Genomic DNA, 12,027 nt, shown 5'->3' with positions numbered 1-12,027 from the left:
CAGTCTAATTTCCCCTGTTCATCCTATCAGTCTTGCCTCAAAATCCAGGTTTTGCAAGATCTGGGGAGAGACTTCACCTGATAGCTAGACAAAGGGTTCACCTCTCTCTCTCTGGGACTTCCCTCAGAAGGATGTTCAGAAGGTTATGTGAATAATTAAAAACTTAAACCAATGAGAGCAAAATGAGTCCACCGGAGCTTGAGCAAGGGAGGCAGTTGAGAGAAAACTAGGCATTGCTGAAGTCAGACAGATTTTAGGAATTTGCAGGAAAAACAACAACAACGTGGCCTCACACTGCAATGAAGTCTGTCTTTGCAAATCTACAATTCTTTATTAGTTCACCTTTTGAGCACGTGATAAAAGAATGGATATCTGCAGGGAGAGGTTCAGAAGAGTCAGGATGTCAGCTGCTGTCAAGGCTTTACCTTTATGTCAGCCATGTCCACCATCCTGACTTTTTTTTTTTTTAGTTCTAATAGGGTTAATCTTTCTCCTGCTTTTTATGGTTTCCCTCGCATGCTTTGCTTCTTCTTTGTGCTACAGTTCTATATCCAGTGCCTACACTGGCTGGATTTCGAGATGTTTGATTTGGTTACTGCATTAACATATTTTCTGTTTTTTTTTAAAAAAAATAAACCTTTATTGTCAAAGTACAACATGTGTACATTGAGATTAGCTGAGCCTCCCCCCCCCCGTGCTCTCTCCCCCCAACACACAGTGACAACAAACCCTCCATCCCACCACACTATGTGAACCAGCTACACCACACACCGGCCTCCCAAGTCAATTCTGCATAAGATTATGTCCCATTTAAAAGCCTAACAGCCCACGGATAAAAGTTTTGTGCAATATGTTGAACAATGAAGCAAGCAATTGGATTGTGTTCACTCAAAGCACTAAATCATATAACGAAGAATGATAACTAGCCAATATTTAACCAAAAAAGCTTTTCACATCATACAGCTCAGCTTTTACCTGACCTGGTTAATCATGTTGTGTGAACTTAGTCTAATAAGACATGCATATGATTATACTCATTATGAGCACATACCCTTAAAGCCACGAGGCAAAAGAAATAAATATAAAGAAAAAAATGTATTATCATTTATGATAAAAATCTAAAAATATTATAATCTGCTTCTTCATGAGAAATGATAAACATCCAAACGCTATGCTTGGAAGCTGTTTTGTTTCAAATTTAAAATAATTTTCTTTCTGTCAACCTTAAACCTGAAAAAGCCTGGAAACTGCAGTTTTAAAATCACCTAATTTAGGAAAGGGCAAGGATGAATAACTTGCACAGCTTCACAACCACAGAAGTAGGTACACATGAAGAGTGTGATGCTGAAAGAAAAACCACACACAAACCCAATGCTACCATTTGAATTTGAAAGAATTATTCCATCTTTTGTAATGCAGTTAACCCATATCTCTGCCTATGTATCCCCAAAACCTCGATTTCCCCAACCCTCAAGGACTACTCTTCACAGAACACCTACCCCAGATTTGGGAACAGGACTGAATGGGACCCATTCATTTTCAGGGCCAGATAATTTGGGGGGGGGGGGAGGACTTCTTTCAAATGGGTATAATATAAGCAGGTAAAGGTATACTCACTGCTGAGAAAAAGTTACTGAAACTTGACTGTGGAAAGAAGAAAAACATGGATTTCTTTCTTGGTGAAATGGTTTTAACAGACATTTAAATGGTATAAAATGCAAACTTTCATTTTCTCTCTTATAAGCGTATACATGGGTCTATGTGCACTCAAATCTTTCTCATATTTCAGATATATTCATGTGTGTGTGTGTGTGTGTGTGTGTGTGTGTGTGTGTGTAAATTTTTGGATTGCTAACAAAGAATTAAAGGGAGACTGATATAGCTATTTCAAACTTATTTGTTATCATCAGTCAGCCACACCCTTCTGAGATTCGAACCTGGGCTGATTGCACATTTGAGCTCTCCGGCCCAGGCTGAGAATTTTTAACTGGGGTTTTTATTTTTAGGGATGATTTAATCTTTTTAAATTGTTTTTAACTTTTGTATTGATTTGGTTTTAAATACCCTGTAAACTGCCCTGAGTCCTTTGGGAAAGGGCGGTATATAAATCCAATAAAATAAAATAAAAAATAAAAAAATTAAAGGGAGACCGATATAGCTATTTCAAACTTATTTGTTATCATCAGTCAGCCACACCCTTCTGAGATTCGAACCTGGGCTGATTGCACATTAGGCAATTGTTCTAACCCTTAGGCCACAGGTTCTTTCTCGCTTTGTTAGCTGAGAAGCAAGGGAGATATGTGTTAAGTGGTGAGGCCCCTTCTCAAGAAGCCTGCCCTGGACCCAGCGATCTTAAACAACTATCGTCCTGTCTCCAACCTTCGCTTTTTGGCGAAGGTTGTTGAGAGTGTGGTGGCGCATCAGCTTCCTCTGTTCCTGGAGGAAACTGATTATCTGGACCCGTACCAATCAGGTTTCAGGCCCGGGTACAGCACGGAGACAACATTGGTCGCACTGGTGAATGATCTCTGGCGGGCTCGAGACAGGGGTTGCTCCTCTGTCCTAGTTCTATTAGATCTCTCAGCGGCTTTTGATACCATCGACCATGGTATCCTATTGCGACGTCTCAGGGGGTTGGGAGTGGGAGGCACTGTCTTGCAGTGGTTCTCCTCCTATCTCCTGGGCCACTCGCAATCGGTGTTAACCGGGAGGGCAGAGGTCTGTCCCGAGGCCTCTCGTTTGTGGAGTTCCTCAGGGGTTGGTTCTCTCTCCCCTCCTGTTCAACATCTATATGAAGCCGCTGGGTGAGATCATTCGTGATTTCGGGGTGGGGTATCATCAGTACGCTGATGATACCCAACTTTTTTTCTCTACCCCGAACCAACCCAGTGATGCCCTCGCCGTGATGTCCCGTTGCCTGGAGGCGGTCCAGGTCTGGATGGGGAGAAACAGCTTCGTCTCAATCCTGCCAAGACTGAGTGGCTGTGCATACCAGCATCTCGGGTTAACCAGACTATTCCATCTTTAACAATGGGCGGTGAGGTGTTACCCCCCATTGATAGGGCTCGCAACTTGGGCGTCCTCCTGGATTCATGGCTCAATTTTGAAGATCACATAGGAGCTGTGGCCAGTGGGGCTTTTGCTCAGGTTCGCCTAGTGTGCCAGTTGCGACCATACCTGGACCGAGATGCTCTATGCACAGTCACTCATGCGCTCGTGACCTCCCGTTTAGACTACTGCAACGCTCTCTACATGGGGCTGCCCTTGAGGACCACTCGGAGGCTTCAGCTGGTGCAGAATGTGGCCACGCGAGTTGTGATGGGAGTTTCCTGACACTCCCATGTAACACCTCTACTCCGCGAGCTGCATTGGCTTCCGGTTGCCCTCCGGGTGAGATTCAAGGTGCTGGTGATGACCTATAAAGCCCTTAATGGCTTGGGTCCGGGATATCTGAGGGAACACCTGCTGCCGGCATCAAGTTTCCTTCATCCAGTGCGCTCCCACAGGGAGGGTCTTCTCAGGATGCCGCCGGTAAAAGACTGCCGGCGGATAACACCCAGGGGGAGAGCCTTCTCTGTGGGTGCGCCTGCCCTGTGGAACCAGCTGTCCGCGGAGCTTAGGATCGCCCCGACCTTCGTTCATTTTGCCGGGACCTGAAGACCTGGCTCTTCGAGCTTTCCGGCCCAGGCTGAGAGTTTTTAATTGGGGTTTTTATATTTTTCAGGGATTAAATTTAATTCTTTTAATTGTTTTTAATTTTTGTATCAATGTTTTAAGTACCCTGTACACCGCCCTGAGTCCTTTGGGAAAGGGCGGTATATAAATTCAATAAAATAAATAAATAAATAAATAAATAAATAAATAAATAAATAAAATCAAGTTATCTTAGGTATCTGACTGAAATAGCGAATAACTGTGGAGTCGATTCCCTTCTTGTAATTTCACAAGACGTTGCTTGATTTCAGAATATGATACAATTTCTAAGTAAATATACAGAATGCCCTAAATAAATATACTTCCTCAGTAAATAAAATAGAGACCATCGACTTTAAAGTGGATGAAAGAATTGTTTTGAGTCATCCACTTGATCACTGGCTCTTCCAGACACAAGGGGGGGGGGGAATTTTGACCAGTTTTTCTAGCTGTTGTCTTAAACCAAGAGACCTCCTAAGTGAAAAATATTTAAAAATTTCTATTCTTCCAAAGGAAAAAAAAAGAGGGGGAGTAAAGAAGGAAGGAAGGAAAAATGAAAGGATCATACTGTACTTACAAGTCCAGGGAACTGTGGATTATTGTTTGCGGGAACATCGTAGCCCTGGTACCCAGGGTACTCCTATAGAAATGCAAAAATACATTGATACACCTGTTCTTTTTCAAACAGAGAGGGGGGAGTGTCTAGGAGGGGATTCAGAAAAGCCTACATATGGTTCCCCTCAATGTCATTTGTATGGGAGAGTGAAGTTCTGAAACTCTGGGCTGCTGTCTTTCTCCTAAAATGGTCAACGCATGGGTGAGACATCCCCATGAATAAAACTAATGATTTCCTTCAGGGTTAGTTCCAACAGTGATGGGCCTTTGGGTGAGCAAGGTGTGAGGCTTGGTTGTGCCACGTTGGAAGATGGATAAAATTTGCCCAACCAACTGCCTGTTTGTGAGTGTGTAATCTCATTGGCCAGTTTACTCAGATTCCTGACAGCAGTCAGAAATATCAAAATGCATTAAAACAAGAAGCTCTCTTACTTAGTGGAGGATTAAGAATATGATTCTGTAAGGGAAAAACAATAATCACCAATTAATTAATTCTGTTTTAGCCTGACACACACAGTCACACTGCAATAAATCTGTTGATGGAAGGAAACCAAGGGGTGGATGGGCTTGAAAACTATTAGAGGAAATCATGGCAAAACACATTTTTATACAACGTGTGACTAATTTATTTTGTTGGAAGTTAGAAAACTCATTATTAACTTATGCAAAAAAGCTTCCCATCAGAATAGAATCATTGATTTGAATTCAGTTAATTGGTCTAATTAAATACTTGAAATCACTTTAAAATTGTGGGATCCATGTAGACTGTCCAATTTGATTCCATTTAGATATGCATTCGAATAGGGTAAAACTAGATCTCCTCAGTAAAACTTTACCAAATCCCTATTTATTATGTCTAAGATTTTGGTAGGATCCAAGAGTGAGTAGTTTAGTCTCGGATTAACCCACAGGGTTTGAGACACAGAGGTATATTTACCACCTCACAAGTTACTTTTTCTAAAATTCTGGTTTCATCTCACCTGGGCATCTGTGTTGAGCACAGAAATCAACAAGACAGCACCCACGAAGGACAGCTTCATTGTTCTCAGCTTGAGGTTTCTTTGCTGAGATGAGAAAGTGTCCTAACTATGAATGCCGTGGATTGAGGATGGATCTTTATTGATATATCAGCACAAGCCAGACTACCCAAACTGAAAGCAACAATTGATGATGCCTTCAAATTATCTTATCAGTTGGGAAGGATTAGAAGGATTTGTTCATCACATGCAAAGTTCTAGTGCCAATTGAAACATTCCTCTATCCTCTATATCATTTTTCTAAGAATGACTTGATTTCAAAGAACATAATGATGAAATATCACCCTGTAATTTATCTAACGACAAGTGAAGTGGAAAGTTTCTGAAAGGTCATTTGTGGTTTAAAACCTTGTTCCTGTTTTGACATCTTTCAATTATCTTTCTTTAGTCATATGTAATCTGATTATCTCATCTTAGTTCCTTTGAGGTTTTTTTATTCTCTTGTGAGTGGAAGGGTTTGAAGGGAATGAGATGGCATCTCTTTTAAATAGCTGGACTACTATTACTATTCTGAGAAAATTAAGAACATTTAAAAGGGATATGAAAAGATTAACTGTACTGTTTCAAAAGGCAGATTCAGAGCTCTGATTGATTGATTGATTGATTGATTGATTGATTGATTATGTGCCATCAAGCAGCCATATAGGTAGATTTATCTCAGCCACATAGGCAGATTTATAGACTCCTCCAGGATAATTGTCCCTAACCTGGTTATTCAAGTCTTATAATGTGGCACTCATCAACACTGAAGGTCTATCCACCTTGGTGCTGGTCTCCTATTTTTCTTTCTTTTCACAATGCCCAGCACTATATGTAAATCTTCTCATATGCCTGAAGTAGAATAATTTGAATGTAATAATCTGTGCCTCAAATGAGAATTATGGTTTGATTTCTTGGGTAACCCATTTGTCTGTTTTCTTGGCTATCTATGGCATTTTCAGATTTTCTTCCAGGCCAAGCATCAAAAGTGTCAAGACTCTTCCTATCCTGATTTTTCAAAGTTCATTTTTTATTTCCATAGAATATCACACTGTCTGCATGGTTCTGATCCTTTGCAGGTATTACTATATCAAGTGCTAGGCTGTGGTATATTTCTTGAATGCTAATTTTTTTCTCTCCTTCTTATCTACTTTGCTTGAGACAGCATGCAAACATGGCTCCTGGGTTATAAAATACACAGAACAAACTTTGAACAAATAAAGTTCAAAAGGGAAATAACACCGGTGGAGAAATAAAAGTGAAATGGTTTAACTGACAGGATTTTTTTTTAAAAAAAATAGTTTATTAAATAGCTTTATGGCTCATTCTGATAACCGAATGAGGTCACTCTACAGAGTTACTAACTGAACTACTGTGTAATATTTTCACTTCTTATTTTTGCCTTTTAAAGTGGGACTTGAACTCAGAGTCTCTTCCTTTCCTCTCCTGGTGCCTTAATCACTAGACCAGGGGTAGGCAACCTTGCCTCTTTTATGACTCGTGGACTTCAACTCCCAGAATTCCTGAGCCAGCCGTGCTGAGGAGAAAGGGAGAGGTTTCCATGCTGAGCCATGCTGGCTCAGGAATTCTGGGAGTTGAAGTCCACGAGTCATAAAAGAGCCAAGGTTGCCTACCCCTGGCCTAGGCCGCTTTATGACTGGTGGACTTCAACTCCCAGAATTCCTGAGCCAGCCATGCTGAAGGGAAAGGGAGAGTTTTCCATGCTGAGCCATGCTGGCTTAGGAATTCTGGGAGTTGAAGTCCACGAGTCATAAAAGAGCCGAGGTTGCCTACCCCTGCACTAGACCAAACAGACTCTCACACCTGTTTTCTCTCAGATCGGTTTGCAAAATCCCACATCACATGACTTCTGGTAAAAAAAAAAGCTCATTGCAGAAAATAGAGTTGCTTTATGACCTTTTATGACCATTCATTTAACATTTGCTTTATAATACTGTATTCATTTAATGACCACCACAAAAAAATGTCATACAATCAAGCGTAGTCATTTGGTGACCCACCTAACAACTTGTAAATCCAAATTCAATTATTAGAGACATGTCTGTAACATACGGAAACAATTCCAGGTTTTGCCATTTTTGCCCTCTATGAGTTTAGGGAAAGAATATTTCTGATATTTAGGGGCAGCAGAACCTTCTGCCACTTTCATAGGAACAGGCCTTCAAGGGAACCTGTCATAGTTTTATACTCACTGTGCCAGAAGTGTGTGAGACAGTAGACCCAGGTGGTTGAGCAGGGAACGGCAAAGGTTGTTGAGCAGTACCTGCAACAGGATAGCCTTGGGGAGGACCAAAGTTAAGTTGGGAAGGACCAGAATAGCCTTGGGGAGAACCAAAATAGCCTTGGGGAGGACCAGAGTAGCTTTGGGGAGGACCAAAATAACCCTGGGGAGGACCAGAGTAGCTTTGGGGAGGACCAAAAATGCCTTGAGGTTGACCAGAGAAACCTTGGGGAGGACCAGGGTTGTCTAAAGGATCAAAAGCGTAGCTTCGGGGATGACCACACATGACCTTAATATCCTTCCTAACTGAAGCTTGCAAAGGTCCCGGATAGTAGTAATAAATAATGTTTAGATGCTGCATTTTCTCTGAAACCTGTTTTTGGCATACAGTGGGTTCTTGCCTAATATTATCCTTGCAGCAACTGTAAGAAAAGAGGATATAAGTACTCCTTGTTTAGCAACAGCCTCAGACAGAGAATTACAACAATGCTGAAAAAATAACTTTGCCACCAAGGGAAGCATCTTATAACCTCAACAGCATTTTATTCTCATTCACCTGTTCGCCATTACATTCAGTTAGCATGCATTGTCCTGTGGCAGATGCTAAGCATAGTCACAGTCATGTGGTTTTTCATTTAGCAACTGCTTTGCTTACTGGCTTCAACTGCAGTCACCGAGTGAGGATTACCTGTACCAATTTTCACATTATTATATACAGTAGTACATAATACAATATATTTCTTGGTTGTAAGATCCTGTGGTAGCAAGCGATAAAGTGGAGATATTCCCATATCTCTGCCTTCCCTCTCTTTCTGATGCATCTTTAACTCCACCTTACAACACAATCCCACAGGGCTATTCTTCACATTATACCTACCCCAGATTTTGGAGCACCTATCCCTGAATGGGACACTAGAATTTTCAGTTTCTTGGGTCAAATGGACTTCATAGGAACAGGCAAACATTATACTCACTGCTGAACCAAGGGTGCTAGAAGACCACTGCCAACAGCAGAAAAACTTGGACTTCTTCTATTGTGAAATAGTTTTAATAGACATTCAAATAGTATAAAAGGGAAACTTGCATTTTTTTTCCTCTCACATACACATATACATACACATCTGTGTGTGGTGCATAATATTCATTCCCTTCAATCTCTCTTACATTTCAGCTATATTATAACTTATATAAGCCAAGAGTAGCATTTAAGTGTGAGATGGGCAGCATATACAGTAAATTTAATAACCAGAATAATAAACATGCATATATAGACCCAAATATAAAGAGACAAAGTAGTGGAGCCCAGATAATTTCCTGTGGTTTTTTTTTCCTTCCAGATGGTAGCTTATGAACAGGCAAAGGTTATACTCACTTCTGGGCTAGAATAGCTGGCATGGGCAGAAACAGGGAAGCTATGAGGCCTCTGCAGAAAGAAGAAAAACATGAACTTTTCTTTTTTTCTTGCTATTGTCTTGAAGGACCCTCCTGGGTGAGAAATATTCAAAAAAAAAATGTAAAGAAGGAAAAAGGGGAAAATAAAAAGATCATACTGTACTTACAAGTCCAGGGAACTGTGGATTATAGTTTGCGGGAATACCGTAGCCCTGGGACCCAGGGTACCCCTATAGAAATGCGAAAATACATTGATACACCTGTTCTTTTTCAAACAAAGAGAGGGGAGTGTCTGAGAGGGGATTCAGAAAAGCCTACATATGGTTCCCCTCAATGTCATTTGTATGGGAGAGTGAAGTTCTGAAACTCTGGGCTGCTGTCTTTCTCCTAAAATGGTCAATGCATGGGTGAGACATCCCCTGTGAATTAAACTAATGATTTCCTTCAGGGTTAGTTCCAACAGTGATGGGCCTTTGGGTGAGCAAGGTGTGAGGCTTGGTTGTGCCACGTTGGAAGATGGATAAAATTTGCCCAACCAACTGCCTGTTTGTGAGTGTGTAATCTCATTGGCCTGTTTACTCAGATTCCTGACAGCAGTCAGAAATATCAAAATGCATTAAAGCAAGAAACTCTTTTACTTACTTCAGGTTGTGGTAGAGGTGGACCTGAAGGGTTTGGAATATTATTCTGTAAGGGGAGAAACAGTAATCACCAATTATTTAATCCTCTTTTAGCCTGACACACACACACACAGTCACACTGCAATAAATCTATTGATCAAAGGGAACCAAGGAATGGAAAATTTAACCTGGCAAAAAGGCCTGAAAACTATTGTTGGTAATCATGGCCTGGCTTTCCAGTTGACTGGAAGCCAAAACCAGACATTTTTACACAACGTGTAACTAATTTATTTTGTTGCAAGCTACAAAACTCGTTATTAACTTATGCAAAAAAGACAAGTTTCCCATCAGAGCAGAATCATTTATTTCAATTTACATAATCAGTCTAAGCAAATACTTGAAATCACTTTTACAAAGTTTTGGATCCAATTGGACTGTCTGATTCAATTTAAAAAAAATGGTTCCCTTTGGACATACATTTGAATAGAGCTTAAACTGGATCGTCTCACTGAAACTTTATAAAATCTGTATTTGTTATGCCTGAGATTTCAGTAAGACCTGAGTGTGACCAGTTTGGTCTGGGTTTAATCCACAGGATTTGAGTCACAGGAGTTTCTCTGCCAACCCGCAAGTTACCTTTCCTAAAATGTAGGTTTCGTCTCACCTGGGCAAATGTGCTGAGCACAGAAATCAACAAAGCAGCAACCACGAAGGAGAGCATCATTGTTCTCAGCTTGTGGTTTCCTTCCCCAAATGAGAAATTGTCCTAAGTATGAATGGGTGGGTTAAGGATGGATCTTTATTGATGTATCAGCACAAGCCAGACTGCCCACACTGAAAGCAGCAATTGATGATGTTTTCAAATTATCTGCTGAAGAAAGGTTACAAGGATTCATTCATGAGGAAAGATCTGGGGCCAACCGAAACATTCTTCTAACCTCTGTGTCATATTTTTTTTCTGAGAAGGAATTTGACTTGCAAGAAAATATTGGCGAAATGTCACCTGTAATTTATGTGATGCTAATGGAGACTTTCTGAAAGGCTATTTGTCGTTTAAAACCTTTTTTTGTGGTTTTGACTTAACGTTATCTTATCTTGCTCCTACCTTTCAATTATCTTTCTTAGTTCCTTTGATTTGGATCCTTCATTTAGGGACCGTTCGAAGTTACAACGGCACTGGAAAAGTTATTTATGACCATTTTTCACACTTATGACTGTTGTAGCATCCCGGCGGTCACACAATCAATATTCAGCCATTTGGCAACGGGGATATACTGTATTTATGATGCTAGCAGTGTCTCAGGGTCCTGTGTTTGGAACTGTGGATGGATGGAAGGAAAGCTTTTTGAAAGGGGTCCCACAGAAAATATCTGAAAGGGTCTTACAAGTGTCTTTTTGTGGAACCATGGGAAAAAAAGGAATTATTAGAAAAGAGTATTTCCATTATTTTCTGCTTGGGTTATCCCTTTTAAAGTTATAAGTGCATATCAATCAGTGTTTCTCAACCTTGGCAACTTTAAGATGTATGAAATTCAACTTCCAGAAATCCCCAGCCAGCATCGAAAATCTTAAAGTTGCCAAACGTGAGAAACACTGCTTTAGATGGTGAATCAGTAATTGATGGATTAATGTGAATTATTATTATTACTATTCCATTTACTGGAAATGAAATCAGAACAGCATAATGTATTTATCTCAAGACTCTTAATCTATAATGTCAGATGAGCCACAGATTAGTCTAAGGAGTTACAGCATCTGATTAGTTCACATGGTGTAATAAGATGGAGGTCTGTTGTCACTGTGAGTTGGGGGGTGGGAGCACGAAGAGAGGCTCAGCTAATCTCAATGTATACATGGTTGTACTTTGACAATAAAGGTTCGTTCATTATGCATGTTTCCCTCTGTGTTCAGTCCCTGCTTAATGGCATCTATACCAATGCCTGGGAAAATGTTTGACCAAAACAATAGAAACAATTAGTTAAGAAACAAAATTACTATTCCCCGATGTAAATTATTTTATCAGAAAGCCTGGATGGAAGCTGAAATTATGAATTATTTAAATCAGCTACTATATAATGACTATTTTAAGATTTCTCCTGACTTAAAACTGAATTTTGTGATCCCAATTCACAACACCATCTTCAACTTCAGTGTGTTGTAACAGATCACTATGGACCACATGCTTTGGCTGCCTCAAAGGAATCTGAGTTGTGTGTTTTTTTGCCTGATGGAGTCTATTATTGAAAGAAAACTTATACTGTATCTCTATCAAATCTCAAAATATTTTTAAAGAGGGCATTTTTGGATATTTCAGATATGCACCTAAGAAATGCAAGCTCCTATAAAAGCCACAGCGATGGCTCGTTGCCTTTTAAAATGTTACAGTGGTATTTAGATTTCAGATTAAACTTGGCACATCAAAAAATTGATGCTATTCAGGCTGTATGAG

The 12,027-nt window shown here is 40.3% G+C and overlaps 1 long non-coding RNA gene across 1 annotated transcript; it reads right to left on the bottom strand.

The window, feature by feature from the left end:
• Window positions 1-9: 9 nt before the first annotated feature.
• LOC308672382 lies at window positions 10-5,570 on the bottom strand. Its single transcript, XR_014027408.1, has 3 exons — window positions 5,289-5,570; window positions 4,271-4,333; window positions 10-1,644 (listed from the first exon to the last, which is right to left on the bottom strand). It is a non-coding gene; the product is annotated as an uncharacterized lncRNA (long non-coding RNA).
• Window positions 5,571-12,027: the final 6,457 nt, after the last annotated feature.

Source organism: Vipera berus, assembly GCF_964194415.1.
Source record: "Vipera berus genome assembly, chromosome: 9".
Taxonomy (NCBI): Eukaryota; Metazoa; Chordata; class Lepidosauria; order Squamata; family Viperidae; genus Vipera; species Vipera berus.
The sequence above is the reverse complement of the archived record's forward strand: the minus strand, read 5'-3'. Positions and strand labels throughout refer to the sequence as shown.